The 25401-nt window shown below is 38.2% G+C and overlaps 1 long non-coding RNA gene across 4 annotated transcripts in view; it reads right to left on the reverse strand.

The window, feature by feature from the left end:
- The window catches only part of LOC128312881 (uncharacterized), a 139704-nt gene that overhangs the window by 63158 nt on the left and 51145 nt on the right, over nt 1–25401 (reverse strand). For all 4 annotated transcript variants that reach the window (XR_008292789.1, XR_008292788.1, XR_008292790.1 and 1 more), the window contains one exon: nt 11223–11335. This is a non-coding gene — a long non-coding RNA (uncharacterized LOC128312881). The remainder of the gene's footprint in view (nt 1–11222; nt 11336–25401) is intronic.

Consider the following 25401-nt stretch of genomic DNA (forward strand, 5'->3'; position numbering starts at 1 on the left):
CTGGGCAGTAGCCTATCTCCCAGCATGCCTCCATCCTGGGGCTTACCAGGTAAATTCCCACTGTTTTCTATAGATAACCTTACTATGATTTAGTCAGTCATGGAGAACATTTTGCAAATAGTAACATCTTTCTGTCTTAAAATGGATTTTGTTTTTCTGTGCTCTCTTCCACTTGGGGCAAAGCAATGAAATTAAACAAAGAAGAATATCATGGAGGCTCTCTCTCTCTCTCTCTCTCTCTCTCTCTCTCTATGTATAATGTATATTTCCCCCCGTTTTTCAACCAGACCGGGACTATCTGAAAAGAAAAGCCAGGCACATCCATTTAAATTTTATATCAAAGTTTCCCAGGCATGGTCTTGGGACCGCTTGTATCAGAATCACTTTGGAACTTGGTTACAATGTAGATCCTGGGCCAGTTTTCATAAATTCAAGCACCTTCTTTAGGCATGTGGACTGGTGTACAAGTTATATTTTAAAAACTCCATACCTCAAGCTGTTCTTAAATATAGTGAAGCTTAAGAACCCCTGTACTATGGGACCATCAATAGGTCCATCTCAAAATTATCAAGTAGGTGAAACTTAGTCTCCTTTTTATTAAATATTTGCTTAACTGTGTCTTTTACCTGTAACTCCAAGCCACTTGCGTTTTTACCTCTCCCTGAAAAATCTCTTGTCAAACCAGGATAGCATTAGTTAACGCTATGTTAAAACAAAGTGCAGATTCTGAAAAAAATTGGAAAAAGCTTGTAAAATCTGGAGCAGAGTGAGGACTATGGGACAAAGTATTTTTCATTTACTAGGATAATCTACTCAAATCATAGGGCTTCAAAGAGGCAAGGGCTGCCATGTGTATATGTATTATCTATTTAAGCTGAAAACGTTCAGCTTTAGGAAATTTCGGCTCCTTAAACAGTTCACTCCCTTCAACAACTATGTCTGAGTTGCTGCATACATTTTTTTCGAGTTTTATTGAGATACAATTAACCTATAACATTGTGCAAATTTAAGATACACAATGTGTTGGGGCGCCTGGGTGGCGCAGTCGGTTGAGCGTCCGACTTCAGCCAGGTCACGATCTCGCGGTCGTGAGTTCGAGCCCCGCGTCGGGCTCTGGGCTGATGGCTCAGAGCCTGGAGCCTGTTTCCGATTCTGTGTCTCCCTCTCTCTCTGACCCTCCCCCGTTCATGCTCTGTCTCTCTCTGTCCCAAAAATAAATAAACGTTGAAAAAAAAGTTTAAAAAAAAAAAGATACACAATGTGTTGATTTGATACTCTTTTATATTGCAATAAGATTACTACGGTAGCATTAACTACACTTCCATCGCATCACATGATTACCTTTTTTTAGTGGTGAGAACATTTAAGACTTACTCTCTTAGCACTTTTCAAGTATACAATACAGTATTGTTAACTAAAATGACAACACTATGCCGTAGATTCCCAGAACTTACTCATTTTCTAACTAAAAGTTTGTTCCTTTGACCAACATCTCCCCACTTCCCCCAGCCTCAACCCCTGTTAACCATCATTCTATTCTCTATTTCTATGAATTCAGTCTTTTTAGATTCCACATAAAAATGATATCATATCGTATTTGTCTTTCTCTGTCTGACTAAGCATAATTTCACTTAGAATAATTTCCTCAAGGTCCATACATGTTGTCCCAAATGGCAGGCGTTCCTTTTCCATGGCTGAATAATATTACATTGTATACACACACACACACACACACACACACACACACACACACATATACATATACACACACACATATATTGTATATATTGTATATTATGTATATGTATATTGTAAACATTGTATACACACACATATATATACATATATATACACACACATACATATATATACACACACATACACACCACATTGGGTATATACAGTGTGTGTATGTATATATATATATATATGTATATATATGTGTTATATATATGTGTATGTATGTGTGTATATATACACACACACACACACACACACCATATTGGGTATATACAGTGTGTGTATATATGTATATAAGGTGCATCTTCACCCATCAACAGACAATTTCGATGTCTTTGTTATTGTGGATACTGCGACAATAAAAAACATGAGAGTATAGATATCTTTTTGATATCCTGTTTTCATTTCATTCATATATATGCTTAGAAGTGGGATTTCTGGATCATATGATCATCCTGTTGTTAATTTTTTGAGAAACCTCCCTCCTGGTTTCCATCATGGCTGTACCGGTTTATATTCTCACCAACGGTGCACAGTGTGTTCCCTTTTCTTTACGTCATTATCAACACTTGTAATCTCTTGTCTTTTTGATGATAGTCATTCTAACAGGGAGTATGTTAAATGAAAAAGCTTCTGCATAGCAAAAGAAACAATCAACAGAATGAAAAAGCAACTTAAAGAGTGCAAGAAAATATTTGCAAGTCATACGTCTGATAAGCAGGTAATATTCAAAATATATAAAGAACTCATGACTCATTAACATAAAAGGCCAAACAATCAAATTAAAAAATGAGCAGAGGAACTGTATAGACATTTTTCCAAAGAAGACATACAAATGGCCAACAGGTACATGAAAAGATGTTTAATATCACAAGTTATCAGGGAAATGAAAATCAAAACCACAATGAGATATCATGCTGAATGGTTAGCATAATTTTTTATTAATGCTGTCAGAAATGACAGAGGTCTAAGTAAATAGCCAACAGTGTTTTAAAGAGTATGAGTCTAGGGGTGCCTGGGTGGCTCAGTCGGTTAAGCATCCGACTTCGGCTCAGGTCATGATCTCGCGGTCCCTGAATTCGAGCCCCGTGTCGGGCTCTGTGCTGACAGCTCAGAGCCTGGAGCCTGTTTCGGATTCTGTGTCTCCCTCTCTCTCTGACCCTCCCCCATTCATGCTCTGTCTCTCCCTGTCTCAAAAATAAATAATCGTTTTTTTAAAAAACAAAATAAAGAGTATGGGTCTATTATAATTGATTGTACAATCAGCATTGCTTCTAAGTTAAACAGTATCAGAATTTTAAAAGGTAAAATTAACTGAAGATGCTCACAACTCCTAAAAACCAGTACGTTTTTATTTTTATGTTTTCCCTTCTAGTACTTGTCTACCTTTATATTTATTTTTTAATTTAATAGTGTTCTGTCTTTGTATTATTATATTATCATTTAATGTTTTATCATAAACTAGCATATTTTCCAGGCATTACATAGCCTTTAAAATTATTAGTTTTAATAACTACATAAAAGTCCACTGGCTTTTTAAAATCATTCCCTAATTGTTCAACATTTAGATTGTTGCCATTTTTTAGTTTAGAAGTTTTATGTAATAGAAACCTTCATACTTATAGCTTTTATATCTCAGCAGTGGGACCACTGAGTCATCGGGTATGAACAGTTTTATTCCTCCTGATAGACGTTGCCAAATGGCTCTCCAAAAGCATTGTACCAGTTTATGTTGCCATTAGTGATAAATGAGTTTGTCTTTAACAATCTAGCATTAATATCCCATTATCTACCTCTCTTGTTTTCTCCTGTAATTGTACGTGATAGATTTTAGATAGATTTTAGATCATGTATATCAATAACTTTTGAAGAAAATGTGAATAAATCAAAATAAATGTAGCATGGAAATTGTTTTCTTTCAAAACATTAATCCACTTTTATACAACAGATTTTACATAATTCCCCTTGATGTTGAATCCATTCTCAATTTTTTTCCTCTAAAAAGGGGTTTATCTATAACTTCGCCTTTTCCCCCCTGGGTATGGAGCTATGTATGTATACTTTATTATTATTTGCAATTGTTTACTAATATGCAGTTTATTATTTGACAAAAGATAGAATTTACTAAACTCTTCCTTTGTTGAATTTGTTCTAAAAGCATTCATGTCCTGTTTAAGATTCAATAATGCTGGCTTGTATAGTAAAAGATTGACCTTGCATATATGATATTACAGGAAGTGTTACAATTAATCATAAATACTTCAAATAAAAATTGAATTATTGATTCTTAGAAACAGAGAATTCAGGTTCAAATCATTTAAAATTTTCAAGGGGCAGGAAATCCCAATGAAGGAATACATTTCAGTCAACAACAGTCCTCTTTTATCTGGAAAATTTAACTTCGTTTTCTTAACTTGCCACTTTAAGAGGAAATTGGGAGAGAAAAAGGGAGCATCTTTTTTAGCATCCATATCAACCCAAATAAATCTGGAAATCATTGGTGTTACAGATGTCATACCTGGATAATCCTAACATCTAAGTCATTGTGGTCATTTATGTTCTGTAATAAATTACCCCAAAACTTACTAGTAAAAACCAGCCAAGAATTTTATGGGTCAGTAGTTTGGAGAGAACACAATGAGACAGCTTGTTCCAGCTCCGTGAGGTCTAGGGTCAGCTGGAAGCCTCGAAGGCTGGAATTTGGTATCATCCAAAGGCTCATTCACTCACTTATTTGGTGGTAGATCAGGGGTTTTGGCTGGTTCAGTCCCCCAGACCTAACAGCCCAAGAGAAAGACATGTGGATGCATATCCTTGTAAAGACCTAGACTTGAAGTTAGACGGCCTTACTTTCACTGTACTGTAGTGGTCAGAGTGGGCACAAGCCCCATCATCCCCATAGATGAAAGCTCTTGGTGTGAGGACTGCTAAAGTCACTTTGAAAAAGAAACGAGGGCTGGGGCGCGGCGGGGGGGGGGGGGGGGGGTAATGTTGCAGTCATTTAGGAAAACACAATACGCTGCTTGAATGATATGAAAAATAGATTTGACATATGCTATTTTTTTGTGAGCCTTTAAAAAACTCAGTGCGGAGGAGGTTTTGTATTCTACAGATAACAGTTATAAACTCTCTTAAAAGGGTAAAAAACAACTGTTTGAAGATGGGAATGACCCTGGTTGGCCCTTTGCCTGAGTGCAGAGCCCTGTCAGCATCATACAAGATAACTGACACTCTGGTAGAAATGTGCAGTCTTACTGGCTTGGTAAACCAGAGGATAGGGTTTGGATGACCACAGCAGACTGAAAGTAGGAGGGAATTCAGTCTTAGGAAGAGGAGAGCCAGAGAGCTGAAGATTTACATTCTACATATAAACTTTTTTCAATTCTCTGGCTGACCTCTGAGCTCCGTATGTAGGGGTGGATGATAAGCAAACCAACTAAGGATTTAAAACCAACCAATGAGCCAAACAAACACTTTAACACAGATTTTGTCTTCCACTCATCAAAGGGATTTTAGTCCAGCTAAACTGTTTGCTAACACAGACCAATCAAGCAGCCAATCAACGAACCAACTAACCATTATACTTTTGAGGAAAATAACAGAATCCAGTGACTCTAAAGGTCTGGGCCTCAACCCCTGTGAAATGTAGACAAATACCTCTGGAGTAGGGACAATCCTTCTAGGTAAACTGGTATAAATTCCTTTGTAATGACAAACTCTTAACCCAGGTACCAAGTTTCAGCAAAATTTGTTCAAAAAACTCTGTACAGAATCACAAACATGCCATCTCTACATAGCATAGTTAGGCTATGGGACTCTATTATACGAATTTCTAGAAGAGGTAAAATGAGTCCCTAACAATAAAAAAAAGACTTAAAACAGTGGCTGCCTCTTGCAGGGGAGGTGGACACTCACTGGCAAGGGGTGTGTGGGGACTGTCTGGGAGCTATCTTGTTATGTATCTTGACAGAGGTTTATGCTACATTGATGTTTACATTTTTTACAACTCAGTAAACATCCAATGAAAATTTTTACATTTTGCTGTATATAATTTTATCTCAAAAATGAAACCATAAAAATGGTAAACTCTAGTTAATAAAACAAAAGGAGAAATATTCAGAAATGAGCATAGTTCAAAAAACATAAAAAAATTAAAATGAATTGTTGGGTGAGGGGTGCATGGGTGGCTCAGTTGGTTAAGCGTCCAGCTTCCACTCGGGTCATGATCTCGCGGTTTGTAAGTTTGAGCCCCGCATCAGGCTCTGTGCTGACAGCTCGGAACCTGATGCCTGCTTCGGATTCTGTGTCTCCCTCTCTCTCCGCCCTACCCGCCTATGCTCTGTCTCTCTCTGTCTCTCAAAAATAAATAAATGTTAAAATTTTTTTCTAAAAAAGATGAATTGTTGGCTGGATAAAAATATGGAAAAGCAAATATAATAAAGTGAACTGTAGTATCTGAATAGTGAATTTGTGCAGGGCTGGGACTCAGGAGAGGCAAGGGAGGCATAGATTGCAATTGCAAGATTGGAGACACTCACTTTAGACTCGTGCAAGTACATGGCGGGCCCCTGCGAGCAAGTGCCTCTTTGAATTTTGCACCCTGTGTGCCTCTCTTCTCTCTTCGCTCTCTCTAGTCCCAGCCTACTCCATCCACTATGGTCACACTTATCCTCTTGGTAGCAACTGGACCTAACTTAGGTGATAGTCATGGAGGACTGTGCTCAGATCTTACTGTGGGGAGTGCAGTTAGCCGAAAACCCCTGACTGCAGGGGCTTTTAGGATCTTCTGCTTTGAGTTGAAGTCTTGTGCTTTCAAGGCAACCCTCAACTAATGAATGAACATGGTGGTGGCAAAAATGCCCACTATATCTGGCCTGTGAGGAACTCCTCTGTGGACAACCATTGGGCTATGTGAGACTTTCACCACAGTCTGAGTCTTTTCCTGCCATTTCTCCTTTCCTTTTCCCCGTCACCTGTGTTGGACCTTCATCATGGTCTTAAGCCTTTCTCTGCTGACCTTGCCCCAGTTTTCCTTCATCTTTCACAGGTTTTGCTCCCAGCATATATGTACTTCTAAGTCTATCTTGGTGTCTACATCCCAGAGGATGCAACTACCACGTATAATTCCTGCTCAGGTTTGTGTACCTGTTTAGTTACAGGTCTCTGCTTTCTTGCCTATACAGCTCACCCTTTAAAAATAGCCACCAGTCCTCTGCCTTACTTGGACCCTCAGGCAAGTTTCTCCAAACCTGGGTCTGCTGTTTCTGTAGACCAGCTCAAGCACCTGTCTTCCGGCCATTGTCAGTCTGCATATTCCTCTTGCTTTCTGTATTTGCTACTTCTAAACCCTTTATAGTCCTATTTCCTCCTTTTAACAATTAACAACCTTTTACTAGTCGATTATTTTTGAATGAAAATTTCTGTGTTCTAATTACTGTGTGGCTTCTGGTTTTTGATTGGACATGAGCGGCTATAGAACTGATGATGAGAAGGGTCCTCGTAGAAAAAGCTTTAAAGATGGAATTTAAGAGATTGGTCTGGTCATGTCCTTGGGATCTGGTGCAGTGCTGCACTTTTTATCAGGAGAAAATGGGATGATAGTCCATGACATACGGTAGCATCACGATTAATGAAGCCATCCATCATCTGTCATTGTGATGAAGTGCCAATTTGAACCAAATGCCTTGAGAGCCCAAGTGGCTGCTGTACTTGACTGTTAGGGCAGCAGTGGTGACTGCAAGAACTATGGTGTTTTTCATAAGGAAATTGGATCACTTGCAGAAAAATAAAAAGTGATAAGCTAAGGTCCTTCTTTAAATTCTCTGCTTATGTCATGATCTCAGAACCAGAGAAATTTCATGGCTGAAAATCAAACACAAAATTAATTTTAAGCATTGCAGAATTACAACATCAGCTGAACCAAAAGCCTCAGCCTTTTCTCATGTGAAATTTATGTAATTAACTATAAAAAAATGAGACCCTAAAAACTAAAATCAGGACATCTGGTTGGAATCGGATAAAACAGTCTTGAACTCCCCATGTTACTCTGAGTCTTTCTTGCCAGTGTAAATAGCTTTCCCTCCTGTGTCTAAAGGTATGAGAATCTCTTTGCTGGAAAATCCATGACAAGCTTACCTTGGGCACAGGTCTTGCAAGGGGGATGTTCATGCTTTTTCATATCCACCCCTTGTTGCCACTTGACCTATAACTGGGGCCAAATCTCAATATGCTTCAGAACTCAGGTATAGAAGTCAAGAAGAAATAGAAGTGCAAAGTTTGCTGATTATAATCCATAACATGGGGAATGTATGTGGAAGTGAATTCTGGGGGTGTTAGACCAAGAAGGACAGAAACGACACTGGAAGGGTGGGACTAAGTACATTGATATAGGTGCAATTGCTGAAATTTTGCATTGACTGTGCTAGCTCATGGAGTTGGAAGTGACTCTAACAATTTCTTTGGTTGGTTGACCAAACTCTAAAGTCAGTAGTGGCTTATGTTTAATGATGCTGAGATACCAGTGCTTATATGGCATGATATTAGGAATTAAAATGCCCAGAATTCAATCTCTTTACCCAGGTGATGACAAATACATTAAGGAGGGGATCACCTGCATCCTTAAAAAAGATCTGGGCTCACTGTCCTTTGTAGCCAAGCATGAGTGCAGGTAATGTTATCATTGGCATAGATTCCTTGATTTTATTTTATTTTTTTTAATTTTTTTTAATGTTTTTATTTATTTTTGAGACAGAGAGAGACAGAGCATGAAGGGGGGAGGGGCAGAGAGAGAAGGAGACACAGAATCGGAAGCAGGCTCCAGGCTCTGAGCCATCAGCCCAGAGCCTGACGCGGGGCTCGAACTCACGGACCGCGAGATCGTGACCTGAGCTGAAGTCGGACGCTTAACCGACTGCGCCACCCAGGCGCCCCAATTCCTTGATTTTAATAGAGATGATAGGATCTTGGAGTATCAGAAGTCAAGTGACCAGTTGAGGAAAGACAAGTTGTCACATTTATTAGAAAGGTCAGCAGGGACATAACGATAATCAGAACTTACAGAAAATTGATCACAGTTTTCCTAGGAATGGAGTAGATGGGAAGTCTATGAGAAAATGGCTTAATTATAACAGAAAACCCTTTAGGACTAGTGATTAAATGCTTGAGGAGGGTCATGGCCTTTCCCTAGGTGTCCAGACCTAAGCCTGTTCATAGATCCAGAGCTTCTTAATTGAAGGGAAAGTCAAGTTCTTTTCAGGAAGAATCCTGAAACATTGCCATAAGTATAAACTATGAATCTATCTTCAAGCTTGCATACATTTACTAGAGTGACTCTGCATCAGGGAAAAATTCTCAGACCTTTGGGAATTGCTAAACACTGTCTCTAAATTGTTGCTAATTCCTGGTGACCCCAGTGTAGTTGTGATCAGGTGACACAAGGAGTCAACCCAGGTGTGACTCACAGCATAACCAGCTAGTTCATAGGCCCACTTTGTTATCATTTCACTAATTTCTGAATTGGATTGGAAATACTTGGCACTTGGAAGAATCCCCACATTGGCCCGTGACCCATCGGTTAAGGGCCATCATGGTAGGAAGGGCTAACGGAAACTTCTGAACTTTTCTGCTTCTCACCACAGTAGTAAAGCAGAAGCAATACCGCATCTCTGGGAGGATTTTCACATATTAGTGGTACCATCAAAGGCAAAAAGTGAGGGGGGCGGGTAATACCTATCACATTCTTTTTTAACTTGCTTATTTGGCCTATGTAGGAGTTGGATAGATTTTGGAGAATGACTGTGGATTATTGTAAATTTTATCAGATGGAGACAGCAGTTGCTGTTCAAGATAGATCATCTTTACTGAAGAAAATTAGCATAGCTTCTGGCACTGTATATGCAGTTATTGACCTGGTCAGTGTTCTTTTCTTCATATTGTAAGGATCACCAAAGGTATTTGCTTTAACCTGAGCTAGTATTACACCTTCACTGCTTTGCCTGTCAGCCTACCTGCTCTGTGCTGCAATATAGCCTTCAGAGATCATTATTGCTTTGAAATTGGACCAAATGTCACTGGGGTCACTACATTGAGGACATCATGCTGTTCGGATATAATGCAACACGTGGTCAAGTGCCTTCTTTCCTCCCGCTGCCCTTCACCCGTTTTGCCATCCTCCTACCCTCTTCTCCTCTGGCAGCTATCAGTTTGTTCTCTGTATTTATAGGTCTGATTCTGCCTTAAAATTTTTTTTTTAAGTTGTTATTTATTTTGAGAGCGAGCGAGACCGCGTGCAAGCAGAGGAGGGGCAGAGAGAGAGGGAGAGAGAGGACCCCAAGCAGGTTCCCTGCTGTCAGCACAGTGTTAGCGCAGAACCCCAGGCGGGGCTCCACCTCACGAATCGTGAGATCGTGGCCTGAGCCAACATCAAGAGTCAGATGCTTAACTGACTGAACCACCAAGGAACCCCCTGAGTTCCTTTTTATAAAAATTTGAGTATAGTCGACACACGATGTTACATTAGTTTCAGGTGTAGAGCATGGTGGTGGGACAAGTATATGCATTATGCTGTGTTCGCCACGAGTGTAACTACCATCTGCCACCTACATCACGATTGTGATATCATTGGCTCTGTTCCTTATGCTGTGCCTTTTATCCCCATGACTTACTCATTCCATAACCGGGAGCATGTATCTCCCACTCCCCTTCACCCGTTTTGCCTAATCTTCTACCTCTTCCCCTCTGGCAACCATCGGTTTCTTCTCTGTATATAGAGGTCTGATTCTGCTTTTTGTTTGTTTATTCAATTCATTTGTTCTTTTGTTCTTTTTTTTTTTTTTTGATTCCACTTATGAGTGAAATCATATGGAATTAAAAAACTTTTTTAATGTTTATTTACTTTTGAGAGACAGAAAGAGAGAGAGAGAGAGAGAGAGAGAGAGAGAGAGGCAGATAGAGAGGGAGACACAGAATCTGAAGCAGGCTGCAGACTCCAGGCTGTTAGCACAGAGCCCTACCTGGGGCTTGAACTCCCGAACTGTGAGATCATGATCTGCTCAACCGAGCCACCCAGGTGCCCCTGTTTTTCTCAGGCTGAATTATTTCACTTAGCATAATCCCTGCTAGGTCTATCCATGTTGTCACAAATGACATGATCCCAGTCTTTTTTTAGGGCTGTGTAATATAACACTCTCTCTTTCCCTCAACTACCACATCCGTGTGCTCTGCTGTGAGGACTACACCCCCTGCACCAGCTCTGCCGCCCCTCAGCCCTCCAGCACCAGCACCAGCACCAGCACAGGACAAAGATCATCAGGGATTCCTAGGCTGCAGACTAAGGCCACCCACCCCTCCTCCCCCCATGACCTCCCAGAGGGTCGGTGTCCGCACTACCCAGACTCTTTCCTCCTTAGCGTGTTTCTTAATAAAGTACTTTTTATGCCTTAGAAAGACATGTGTCAACCAGGAGCAGGGAGATAAAATTCTACCATCTTTCAGAAGACTGTCGTCTTAGTGAAGTTTCTGGAAATCCAATGCTCAGGAACACATTGTGATATCTTCTTCAAGTTGGAAGGCAAGTTGCTGCTGTCTCTTGCACCATCTATAAAGAAAAGAAAAAGGCATATTTGATAGGCCTCTTTCTAAGTTAAAATTTTAGATTTATAGAAGACATGAGGAGATAGTACAGAAAATTCCCATATACTCCTTGACACTCCACCCTCCATATCTAATGTTCTTTAATTGGGATTTGTTTGATGTTTTCTTTGTAATTAGACTGGGGTTATGGGTTTTGGGGTGGAAGACCACTGAGGCAAAATGCCATTCTCATCACATCATATCAGGGGTATACACCACCAACATGACTCATCACTGTTAATGTTAACCTTGATCGCAGGCTGAGGTGGTGTCAGATTTCTCCACTGGAAAGTTCCTCCTTCTGGCCTTTGTTTCCCACACTGTCCACAGCCCACACTTAATGAGTAGGGAGTTATGCTACCTCTCTTTGAGGTTGAAATATCTACATAAATTATTCGGAATTCTTTTGCCTAAGAGTTTGTTAATTCTCCCCCATTCATTTTTAAATTTGTTTATTAATTACACTATGGGCTGCCTGATTTTATCTTATATTTGGGGTTATATTGGGTTATAGTCCAATTCTCTTTTATTTATTTTGATGCTCAGATTGTTGCAGCTTTGGCCACTGGAAGTTGTTTCTCTGGTTCCGGAATTCCCTTGGCATGCTATGTCATGTCATTGTGGGGTGGTTTTTGTTTTTTGTTTTTATTTTTTTAGTATGTCCTTACATTCTGGCATTGCAAGATGCTCCAGATTCGTTTTGTGTTTAATTTTACTTAAAGAAGTATGTTTGACAATGTGCCTGCCCAATATCTATTAATATTTCAGTTAAAAAAACATAGTAAACATAGTAGACACTCTGTGCTAAGTACTTTGCTACACGCTGGGTGTAATATCATCTATTTTTGTCAAATAATCAGGTAAGGATCATCCTCTTGGTTATCACTTATATGCGTCTGCTCCTTTGCTTTTTACAAAGCTTCTCCATTCCCATGTATATTAGCTCATTTTTTAATGTCACAGACATTTTCTGTGACATGTATGGCAGGAGTTATGATTTCTGGTTCATGGATAATGAATCTTATCTTGACTTTTAACAGATTTTTTTTAAAGGAGAAATTAAACTCTAGTTTGTTGTCACGAGTACAGCCTCTGCGAAATATATGCAGTCATTCGTTCAGATTCTTTCTTAAGCAATTCTACAGGGTTTTCCTGATTATGGCAACACGTGACCACAATGGATTTATGTTTTGTTTTTTTACAGACTGATTTTTCACTCCCTTTCCCATTTCAAGTCATGAAAATAATAGAAAATTTCAGTTACATAAAGTCTTGGCATATTTCAACTCACTCCAGAATGTAATAATGTAAATTGAGGAAAACTCTACGGAATATATTGCAAGTGCTCCACATCCCTTCTTAAGCATAATATTTTCCAGGAAGTGAAATAAAATCCCCATATCACACTATGTAAAATATTTGATGTAAATTAAGAACGTTAATAAAATTGTGAGTTACGGCATCAAACATGCTTTGACACAATTGCATGGAGACTTTAAAGATTTTAGTACAGTCCTGGTCTTACAAAACATTGCTTTATGGTGAACTAAAGATGTTGCAATGATCTCCTGTCAAATGTCTTATGTTGTAAGGTGTAAACTAAGCTTTGTTTATTTTATTATCTTTTTTGGGGGGGGATATAGACCCCATTGCTTAATGTGTAGCTCATATATTTTTATAGGATTATGTTTGACGGGCTTTGAAATTATAGATCACGATCTTTCCTTTAATTAGAGAGAAAGCCTCCATTTATCTCCGCGATACTCAAGTATTTGCTTGTGAACATCAAGGGAGAGCACTGAAGAGTGAGTTTTGCTACAGTGACCTGCACAATTAATAGCTTCAGAGAATCTTTCCACTCCATGGGCCTCAGCTGAGCTGAGCTGTCCCACTGAGCTGTGGATAACAGATGACCACATTTAGACATTTTAATTGAACTCCTTTTGGCTTTCTTCAGGTTTTGTGAGGAAACGGCCTTAACAATTCTCAGAAGTAAAAACTATGTTGTCAAGACGTTGTCAAAATGCTGGAATTGAATTTTAGCCCCCAGTGGAAATACGTTTAAACTACATTTAAGGTTGGTTGTTTTATCACCAACCTTAGGTTCTTTTGGAGTCTGTTGTGTTTTGGAGACCCCATTCATTTTCCCGTTCATTATTGACCTGATCTGAGGGGAATGGCACCTGTATGAAACTCCACTGCTCCATTCCCGCTGCCCATTGTGACGGCAGGGAGCTGTGTGAGGTGATTCTTCACAGCCACACAAGTTTTGGAACAAAGCTGACATTTTATGCTGCAAACAATATTCTACTGGATCCATGACACGTTTGTATGGCATGTAGGAGCTGACAAACCTGGGGCGGACAGTCATCCTATAGCTTATCACCTGTCAATAAATTGCCCAGGTCACCGTGTTGATCAACGTGGACTACAAATCCTACCCTGTTTTTCACCTATCACATTCATGGTTTGTCCAAGAAATTATCTGACATTTTCCCAGGTTCTTATGTGCATCTTACAATTGTTAAGTAATACTTGGCAACGGCATTTAGGGTCAGGAGTTTCAGGGGATTAATCAGTTTGTGAAGGTAGCATCTAATCTATTTAAGGGATTTAATTCATCGGAATTTATTGATCTCCAACTATGTACAATATACTTTGCATGAGGGGGAAGATATGAATAGTTTCTGTTTTTAAGGGGCCCAGAGCCTTGTAATAAAAAATTATTAAGTAATAAGTCAAAGGAGATTAATGGTATAATAATAACCAAAGTATATTTATCAAGAGAGTATTTCCAACTGGGAGTCAAACTGGATTCATGGAGGAGAGAAAGTGCTATTTATATGGTGCCAACTTTACATAGTTCTCATAAAAATGGTATGATGCTGGTATGATCCCCATTTTAACGAGAAAGAAAATAAGGCTCAGGGAAGCCAGGTACTTGCCTAACGTCATAGAAGGATAATATCATAGTGGGGGTCATCTTTGACTCTCAAACCTCTTCTTTTTTTTCAATTAACCATTATCAAGCTCCAAGAGTAGAGGTGCCAAACCAATCTATAAGATTGTTAGTATTATATCCTGTTTTACATATGAGAAAATGGTGGCTCAGAATGTATAAGTGGCCTGGTTTGTATTAAATAGACAACAAGTGGTGGACCCAGGATTTGTACTTAGGTCCTTTTTAATATTTTTTTTATTATTATGGATACTTTTTTCTTTTTTAAAAATTGTACTATGAACATTTAACATGAGATATACCCTCTTAACAAACATTTGAAGGGCACAATACAGTATTGTTAAGTATAGGCACAGTGTTGTACAGATCTCTAGAACTAATTCATCGTGCATAGATGAAATTTATACCTATTGAGTGAGGTAATTCCTGATTCCCACCTCCTCTTTTCCCTCATAATCCCCAACCCCCAATTGGAATGGTGATAGTCCAATTATTTTATTACATCCTTATATGTTAGCTGGAATACTTCTGTAGAAAGAATTTTTTTTTTCTCGTCAACGTTTTGAATACCTGAGGTACAGTTTTTACTGGAAACAGAAGTTATCTGTAAGATTCCCTTTATTTACTAGTGTTTAGAATAATGAGCTGGTTTTCCCAGCATCCTCCAAAGGTGATGAATTTTTTATAAATTTTTTTATGTAAGTAAAATCATGCAGTATTTGTCCTCCTGTGACTGGTTTATTTCACTTAGCATAATGTCCTCCAGGTTCATTTATATTGTTGCATATAGTAGGATGTCTTTTTTTTTAAAGTTGAATAATGTTCCATTGTATGTATATACCACATTTTATGTATCCATTCATCTACCACTGGCCATTTGGGTTATTTCCATGTTTTGGCTCTTGAATAATGCTACAATGGATGTACAGTGCACATATGTCTTTGAGATCCCGATTTCAATTCTCTTGGAAAGATACCCAGAAGTCAGATTGCTGGATATGGTAATTCCATTTTTAATTTTTGGGGGAACTTCATGATGCTTTCCATAACAGCTGCATCATATTACATTCCCACCAGTAGTGTATTGTGGACAATTTTGAACACACATTGTGGCGAGAAAGGAATGAGGCATCTGCCTGTACCCGTTATTCAGACTTACCATAGTTACACTTGTTCACAGTCATACTTGCATTCATTTGCACACCATTAGTGTCTCTGCCCCCAGAATTCTTTTGAAACAAGTTCCCAGACGTATTTCATCCATAAATATTTGAGTATGTGCCTCTAACAAAAAATAACTTCTGTTAAAGAGTGCAGTCATAGTGCCATGTTCATACATAAAAAAATTCTGGTAATGTCTTCACATCATCAAATATCCAGTCGGTATTTTCTCATACACAGTTTTATTTGTTTGTTTGTCTAAAGGTTTTATATTACTGATTTGTTTGCACTGGTATCCAACAGGCTGCACACTGCACTCTGTTGGGAGGTCTCTTACAGATTTTTTATTTCATAGGTTACTTAACTTTTATTTTTCAAATTTTTTAGTTGAAATTGGTTTGTTGAAGAAACTGAGTAATTTGTCTTGTGAACTTTCCTACATTCTGTATATTGCTGATTGCATTCTCACTTAAAAACCAAAAGCCAAAAAACAACCCCACCCCCCAAATCTGCTTCTCCATTCCCCATAGTCTCCTGTCCTGTGGGTTAGATCAAAAGGCTTGGTCGTATTTAGGTTATATTTTTTGGCAAGACTATTTCTTAAGTGGTGCTGTGAATTGTCATCAAGAGATGCATAATGTCCAGCTGTCTTCTGCTGTGATGTTAACTGCCATTAAGAATCATTCCCCAGCTTCAGAGTGTACTTAGGTGTTTGCAAAATGGTGACATTCCAATTATTTTATTACATCCTTACATGCTAGCTGGAATACTTCTGTAGAAGGAATTTTTTTTCTCATCAACATTTTGAATACCCTGTGTTACCGTTTTTACTGTAATAAGGTTATTTATTTACTGTAAATAAAGTTTTACTTTATCTATCTATCTACCTACCTATTTATTTATTATTTATTTATTTATTTATTTATTTATTTATTTATTTTAATGGCCATTTGCCCTCGATGCTGATAGGTTGGGAATATCCAGAATGATTAATGGTGTCTAATTCTGACTGAAAATGGGTAAGGTAAAAAATCATACATGTAAAAATATTTAATAGGCCAATAATATTTACTAGTATTTAGAATAATGAGCTGGTTTTCCCAGCATCCTCCAAAGGTGATCAATTTTTTTTTCAAAATGATGATTGCAAATTCCTGGATTTTAACATATTTGATTCATTGTATCCTCTGATGTTATTACTCTTGTTGATGCTGTAAATGACTCATCTTTGAACAGTGGGAGCTGCTTCAAGATGGCTCATGAATCCTTCTGACAATATTCAGATACTGATAACTTCTTTGCTTTATGGAATAGCAAAGCATTCAGATTCATTTTATAAATTTCCTGCTCCGGAATTTTATATCTGATTTATGTTTCCTCTTATCACATGTGATAATTTCATGTAATTATAGTGTAATATCCCATTGTGTGTATGTCCAGACACCTACACAGACATATCCTCCCTTTCCTAGATAAATGGTAATACGGTGTATATGTACATATTGCTTCTACAACTTGCTGTTTTCATTTAATGGTGTATACTGAGGATCACACATGAGAAAGTAATTTTTTTTAACAGTTGTATAGCGTTCCATTGTAAGTATACCAGAATTAATCTAATTCATCTGTTTTGATGAAAATTTAAGTTGTTTCTGGATTTTTACCATTTTAAAATTTACAATAAATGTCTATGTATGTATATCTTTTCACATTTTATTGTTTTATCTTTGAGATAGATTCCTAGAGAAGAGGTAAACATACATAATAGGCAATTTTGCTAAATAGTGTCAAATTGTTCTCCATAACATTTGTAACATTTTGCATTCTTTTTAATAATGCAGATGTATTTATTTCCCCTTATGCTTTCCAACTAAGTATGTGGTCAAGCTTTTGTTTTTCTGTCAATTTGATAAATAAGATAAATATATCTGTGTGATACTAACTTGTATTTCTCTGTGAGCTAGTTTCTTAATTATGAGCCTCATCTACTTGAGAGTCCCAAACATGTGAGGACCATTTGCATTTTCTTTTTTTTAAAGTTTATTTTATTTATTTTGGGAGGGAGGGTGTGCGTGCACATGCATGTGCACAAAAGAGGGAGGGATAGAAAGAGAGAATCCCAAGCAGGCTCAAAGCTGTCAGCATGCAACCCGATGTAGGGCTCGATCTCACACTTCGCGAGATCATGGCCTGAGTGAGGCTGAGTCGGTTGCTTAACAGATCGAAACACCCAAGTGTCCTTGTATTTTCTTTTCTAGAAACTGTTCATATCTCTAGACTGTTTTTTTAATAGCATTGTTGATCTTTTAATTTTGCTAATGAAATTGTACTTGCCATGCATTTTTAACCTTTATGTAGTCAGATTTATTAATTATTTTTTGTTTTTATTGCTTTAAGATTTTGAGTCAGAGAGTTTTCTTCACTTCTGGGTTATAGAGAAATTCACGAATGTTTGTACTTGTGCAGTTTCAAATTTAAACTTCAATTTCTAGGGTTTTTTTTTTTTTTAATTTTCACTAGTTTGGTGTGTAAGAAATAAATCCCATGTTTATTTTTTCCTATTACTGTCCACTTATTAAAATGCCCATGTTTCCCACTTGATTCTTGATTTCACTTTCATTGAACACTACAATTAATCATGTGTATTTCTGGGTTCTTTTTGTTGTTGTTGTTGTTGATCTACTTGGCTAGTCATATGTCAACACCACATTGTTTTAATTATAGAGGCCTTAGGATATGTTTATATCTGGTTGGGCTACTAACTCCCTTTCCCCGCTATTAGTCTTCAAGTAAATCCAGATCTTTAAACACTGAATTCAAGGTTTTTTCACTAGATTCTACTTCCTTTAGCAAGACATCACAAGAACAGAATGTTTAGACTCTTCTAAAAAGGCAAATAGGAAAGTAAAATTGTGAATGAATTTAATGGCAAAGCAGAGTCAAATATAATTTCATTTTTAGTTTTGGTTTTAATTAAAAGAATAAGAACAACCAAGAATAATGAATCCATTTAGCCTTTTATTCCCCTTCTATAGGTCCCCCTAGAGAAGTGATGTATTATCCTAATTTAGCAATCAACATTTCCATCATATGGATCACTTAATTATCTCTGATAGAGTACAGAGAGATACTTTGTGTTTGAAATTACTTGAACACACTTCTAATACCTGGAGGTAAAGTCCTGGATGTTTCTGCGTAAGATCCAAGATGTGGTGACATGATTGCTATACTGGAATGTATTACGGTGTGTGTGTGTGTGTGTGTGTGTGTGTCCACACTCTTCACTTGAATAAAGTGGGGTTTAATATTCATATTGCCAGTCTCAAAAATCCAGTGATATTTCTTAACATGGTAATGTGAGGGGAGAAAACAATAATTATAATGTGTGTAGATTCTAAAGCCTGACAGTTTTAACTGTAAAAAATTTTGCTAAGGGAACTATTTGAGCAAATTATTGGATTTTCAGATTGAGATTTACTGTCATAGGTGATCTTGTTTTCAAAAGCTTAATTGTACTTCAGTAAAATATCTGTCTTATATAACTATTTTTGTAATAAGTGGGAGGAAGCATCCGTGTAGTTTAAAAAATTACTGATGACTAGAATACTTGATGAGAAAAAAATAACATGTCTCCTTTTATTTTGGAATTTAATGTTAAAACACAGGAAGGTGTCATAATTTTGGCATTTACCAAAGTATGATACTAAAACCTGATTATTTTTTGAAGTATATTTATTTATTTTGAGAGAGACAGAGACAGCATGAGTTGGGGAGGAGCAGAGAGAGAGAGGGAAAGAGAGAATCCCAAGCAGACTCTGCACTGCCAGGGCAGAGCCCAGTGTGGGGCTCGAACTCAAGAAATTGCGAGATCATGCCCTGAACTGAAACCAAGAGTCAGCACTTCACTGACTGAGCCACCCAGCCGCACCCCCGCACCCCCGCCACCTCCCTTATTTTATTTTTTAAAAGTAAGCTCCATGCCCAAACTGGGGCTTGAAATCATAACCCTGAGGTCAAAGGTTGCATGCCCTACCAAGTGAGCCAGCCAGGTGCTTCTAAAAACTGATTATTAAGTGCCCTTACCACTTGCCAAGCCCTGCATAGGTCACTATGGATATATGTCAAAGTAAGCTAGGGAGACAGAAAGATACGGTAACAAACAAGTACAATGTGGTGATGCTGTGGAAGGACAGCATAGACGGAGGCTAACTGTGCTTGGTATACAAGAAGGATCTCAAAGTAGAGTGAATGTCTGACTCAAAACTTCTAAAGCATTTACTTTTGAAATCCCTTGCACTTGAGAGGCATTTGGTGCAGTTCTAGGGTGATTTTGATTTTATTATTTTTTTAAGTTTATTTATTTATTTTAAAAGAGAGACAGAGAGAGCAAGCAGGGAAGGAGCAGGGAGAAAGAGAATCCCGAGCAGCTTCAGAGTGGAGCCCAAGGTGGGGCTCCAACCCACGAACCGTCAGATCATGACCTGAGCTGAAACCAAGCGTTGGATGCGCAACCGAATGAGCCATCTGGGTGCCCGATGAATATTTTTTTTTTAAATCGTGAGATTATTTCCTTTTCTCTTAAAGTGACACTCAGATCTTTTTTTTAAACCAATTATTGTAACCCCCACAGGTGATACTTTTTCTTTCAAAAGGAACTCATCTACCTCTGCCTAATCTTCTCCCTTTCCTCTCTTTCCTATTTCAGTTAACAAAGTCACTGTTTATGACATGGTTTAAACAAGACATCTCAGCTAATCCCCCTCTGCCTCCTGTATTCAAAGGTCTTGAAATCTTGCTAATTTTCTCTGAAATATTTGTTCAGTATGTCCTCCAGTGGCTACTGTTTTAGACTTTTATCTTCCATCTGTATTATTACAATCCATTGAACTGTTCACCCTATTTTCATTATCTTCAAAATTATCAATTCAAATTTTAGTTAGGGTCAAATCATTCCACAGCCTTAACTCTTTTGCTCCTGTTGTGGTAATGTCCTTCAAAACCTGGCGATCTCCAGCCACTTCACTATACTTCATGATGACTTCCACCCACCTTGCTACATTTCCAATCTTAGCACTACGTTCTGCTTACCCTGCATGACTTTGCTTTTCACTAAACGCGCTGTGTATATTCATGTCCTCATGACTTTTAAACATTCTCTATGCCTCAAATACCACTTTCTCATGATTCTGCCCCTTAAATTGTTCTCCTGTGGGTCAAACTGAAAGATTTTTTGTATTATTCTTCCTGACTGACCCTCCATCCTTACAATAAGTTAGAATATAAATCTTTATCTACTCATAGTACTCTGTATATACACATACCACATTTGTTATACTGGATTATGACTTATAGCTTATAGATCTAGCTTCTTGTGAAGACTGAAGTCTTTGAAAAGAAAGACTATGGCACACACACACACACACATGCACGTGCACATTTAAATGTATAGATATATTACTGTTCCCTGGCACTTTGTACTTAGCCAAGTGCTTAGCACATAGTAAGGGCTTAATTGAATGCTTTAAGATTAACCTTAATCTTGTTGGCTACAGGAAAATATGTTAAGCAAGGGCCACTTCTATTTATGATTCCAACGGGAAACAGAAGCATACTTGGGTGAAGTTCTAATGAGAATTTAATGAAGAGACTATTTACAAAGTATAGATAAACCAGTGAGGAGTGTTCCGAACCCAAGTACTAGTAAGAGATGAAGCGAACACCACTGTGGGTCTGAAGGAACAACGGGAAGAAACAGGGTTGTTAGCAGAGTCTAGCGAGAGCTGGAGATGTGCAAGGGCCTTGGGTGATGGGTGCAGAGGAATGTGACCCTTGCTAGAACAATGGCCCCAGGGTGGCAGTGAAGGAAGATCTTCCTGACCTGTCTTCTCACTCTCAGACTTCCAGTTGATGCCTCATAATGGCTGGACCCAACCAGAAGCCAGAGGCAGGAGAGCTCCGGTGATGAAAACTGTGTGGGTCAGTCCCCAGGGATACAAAACAGAGCCAGGAGGGGCAGAGAAATGAATAGGTGGTACAGAGAATAACCAGAACAAATAACTTGCTCAAACCTTAATACTAAATGGATGGGTGTCAATCAGTCTATGGAGCAAGATGCTTATAATATAGACTTTCAGAAACTAAGTTGCCTGAGAACATACACCATAATTGATATCTCTGAATATTTTCCTTATCCATACTTTGTAACAGCAGCAACAACAAAAATGACCATAGCAACAGTAAAAATTACCACTTACTATGTGCCAGATGCTGAGCTAAATATGTCACGTATTTTGTTGTTTTTTCCTCATAACACTCCCCAATTTACAAATGTGGAACTGTTCCAGAAATCAAGTAATTTGCAAGAAGTGTAACAAGTTAGTGGTGGAGGTGATTCCAAAGCGTTTTAATTTTGTACTTTAATTTTTTTAATGTTTATTTGTTTTTATTCTGAGAGACAGAAAGAGTAAAAGCAGAGAAGAGGGAGCGAAAGAGAAAGAGAAAGAGAGAGAGAGAGAGAGAACCCCAGGCAGGCTTTGCACTGACAGATGCAGGGATCAATCTCAGGAACCATGAGATCATGATCTGAGCCAAAATCAAGTCAGATGCTCAACTGACTGAGCCACCCAGACGCCCCTAAAGCCTTTAAATTTTTAACCCGTACTAGTGCAGGGAGACTCAGTATTCTGTTCCATAAAGTCATAGCCTCCTCTAAAAGAATTGTGCAAGGTGAGATTGTCCCTAGAGACAACCTGCATGAAATTGTGGTGAATAGTGTCTGTGCAAAAGAGACCTAGGAAGAAGGTTGCTATTTTTGACTTAAACACAAAGATAGGTTATTTTGCTTTCAATGAGGAAAAGAAAGATAATGCTAATCAAATCTGCTGAAGCATCAGGTTATCTGGGAAGGTTTTAATTAGAAAATCTTAGCGCATGTGCCTAATGAAACGATAGTCCTATAATTGAATATAGAGACCTGTTGGTAATTAAATGATAATGTAGAATAAATCTTTCTCTTAACAGGTTTAATTCTCTTTTACATTACGCATTAATGGAGTAACATCCCTAATATATTAGTGCATAGCATAGATAGGAGACTTTCCCTACTTTACTCACTGAAAGCTTAATTAGGTACCATAGAACTGTGGCCTTCCTTCCCTTCTTTTCTTATGAGCTGGAACTATATCGGTGTGTTTTGTCTTATTGATTAGGATAATCTAAGCAAAAGCAGATGAATTTGTTCTTACATCCTCAGCTCCTGTGGACACATGTTTTGTTTTCATAGAGGAAATTGGGCTTCACAGAGTCAGGACTGGTCCTTGCAGGTCTCTGCTTCATCTAGATCCCTTTGGAGGAGAGGAAGGATTGAAAGAAAGGAGAGAAGCCTACGATGGTAAGTCATTCATGCAGACCTTGGGGAGGCTTCGTGACAACCTAAAACACCAAAAACAGAACCCACAAGTCACTCGGCTGGGCTCCGTGCCATGCCTACATCTCTGCCTTGTTTCTGATTCTGAGCAGCCTTGTTACTCAAGGTCCATAGTTAAAAAATTATTTTATAACAAACTCCTGAGTCATTGGCACTTTCAGCTCTTGGGGGAGCTGGAAGGAACTGTTGGATTTACTGCTTATATTTTCCCAGGAAGTAAAAGGCATGGATCATTGCTTAGGATGGCCACTAGCCAGCCAAACAGATGTTTGGCCCAGCTTCTGAATTTTACAAGGGGACATTTTTAGACTTACGCTGTTTGTTTGCAGTCCAGTCTATGCTTTTCCACTTTGCTTCTTTTTAAAAAATTTTTTTTCTTTAACATTTATTTATTTTCAAGAGACAGAGAGAGACACAGTATGAGGGGAGAGATGCAGAGAGAGAGGAAGACACAGAATCTGAAGCAGGCACCAGGCTCTGAGCTGTCAGCACAGAGCCTGATGACGTGGGGCTTGAACCCACCAACAGTAAGATCATGACCTGAGCTGAAGTCGGATGCTTAACTGACTGAGCCAGCCAGGGGCTCCTTTTCCCCTCAGCTTCTTATTATTTTGTTATTGGACAATATGTTTATTTCCATGTTTTATTAAAAGAACTGATAGACACATGGGTGGCTAAATTGTTTAAGATGTTGGATTCATTAATTTAAATATCTAATTTATTTTCTTTTAAAAATAATAATTTAAAGGAAAACACACTTTTGTTTAAAGGGTATTAATTTTACTTTTTATTCTCAGTGTAATGCCCCATTAATGACTCTGGTGTAAAAAGCTTTGGTGTGAAAAGCTCTGGTGAAGTTCACTACAACCGACACATTTAAAAGAAGAAGATGAATAATTCAAAGATTCTGGACCTGTGAAAGTACCATTTCTTGATCTCTGTCTCTTGTCAAATCATTTTCACTTAATATTCTTTCATACTATTTTTTCCATTTTGGGGGGCATACATACCACACCTTATGTCTCCGTAGGTGGCTATTACTTGAATTTTGAATCAAAAATCTTTCTTTTTTAAGGATTTGTTTGCAAATCTAGAACAGGGAACGCCGGCCAGCTCATCAATCTCCTACCACTTGTCATCCTTCCTCATCCAGGCAGTGCGAGAACTTCCATCTCTTTCTCCCTCACAGAAAATGCGTGCTTCCTTTAGCACTTTGTTCCCTGATCTTTTTGTAGTCTAGTCTAGTTAGATCCTCAAATAGTAAGAAGAAAACCATTTCAATGTTTCAGTCATTTTTACTTAAACTAAAACTTAGACCAATTGCTAAGTTTTCAAAACAGTCTCCTGCAGCCAACAGACTGCTTCAACTGCATTGTTATTTTAGCCATGACCACATTGGGAAGCAGTGGAGGAGAGGGTTATCACTATGATGGACGATTAGGAAAACAAACCACATCCTGCAGGAAGATGCTCTTAAATGTGGGGCATTTTACTAAGAAGATACATTGCTACATGACTGTATCTACAATATACAGAAGCTGCTCTTAAAGGGAAAATAAATCATTTTCTTCTTAAAGTGAAAATAAATCATTTAGAACACTTTTCCTCTCCTAGGTTAACAGAATTCTGGATATTTGGGAGGAAAATCTAGAAACTCTGTTCCAGTTTATGAATAATTGAATAATTGAATTAGCTTGTTTTCTATCAGGATGTTTTGGTTTCATAAAGACCGTAAAGATGGAAAAGCCAAATCTCTATATATCTGCACCAAAGTTAGGCAGTTCATTTTTTAAAAGAAGGTTTTGAAAAGTTGCTCTTGATTTTAGGGAAGGAGAGAACTTTTAGGGCACCTCTGTACTGAATTTCTTTTGTGCACTTTCATCTAGAATACTGAACTTACTGAAGTATTGACTTGAAATGGAGGCCATCTTAGGAGACAAATTTTGGACTTGTGCAAGTTCTTCGATTTCAACCGCTGAAAAGCGAAATGATGGCAGTATACTGCAGTTCTAGGTTGGCATATTTGGATGTTTGAGGGACGACCTTGCGGAATAGTGGAACTGTTTGGGCTTCAGAAGCCTTTTACAGGCGGCGCTTTCTGCCATGCTGACCTCAGGGCCTCAGGAGCCATTGTGGGTGCTGCACCACCGGTATGGGAAAGACGATGTGCTGCTAGACTTTGCTTTTGTCCTACTCCTCATGCAGAAGTGATGTTGCTTTCATCAAGAGTATTGCCCTTTTCAGCAAATCCTTTGTAAGTAGCAGTTGGACTATTAGCTTTTTGGGTGTTGATCCTGTAACATCTTCCCAACTCAGAAAAGAGAAACCTATTGGGTTGAAACTGAGAAACTTCTTTGGAGACCTTGAGTTAATCACGTTAACTTAAGCCTCCCTTTACAATTGGGCTTTTTAAAAATCATTTTTATTGAAGCATAATTTATGTAAAATAAATCCGTTTAAGGTTTACAATTTGATGAGTTTTTAC

This window comes from Acinonyx jubatus, chromosome F2 (assembly GCF_027475565.1).
Source record: "Acinonyx jubatus isolate Ajub_Pintada_27869175 chromosome F2, VMU_Ajub_asm_v1.0, whole genome shotgun sequence".
NCBI classification, from domain to species: Eukaryota; Metazoa; Chordata; class Mammalia; order Carnivora; family Felidae; genus Acinonyx; species Acinonyx jubatus.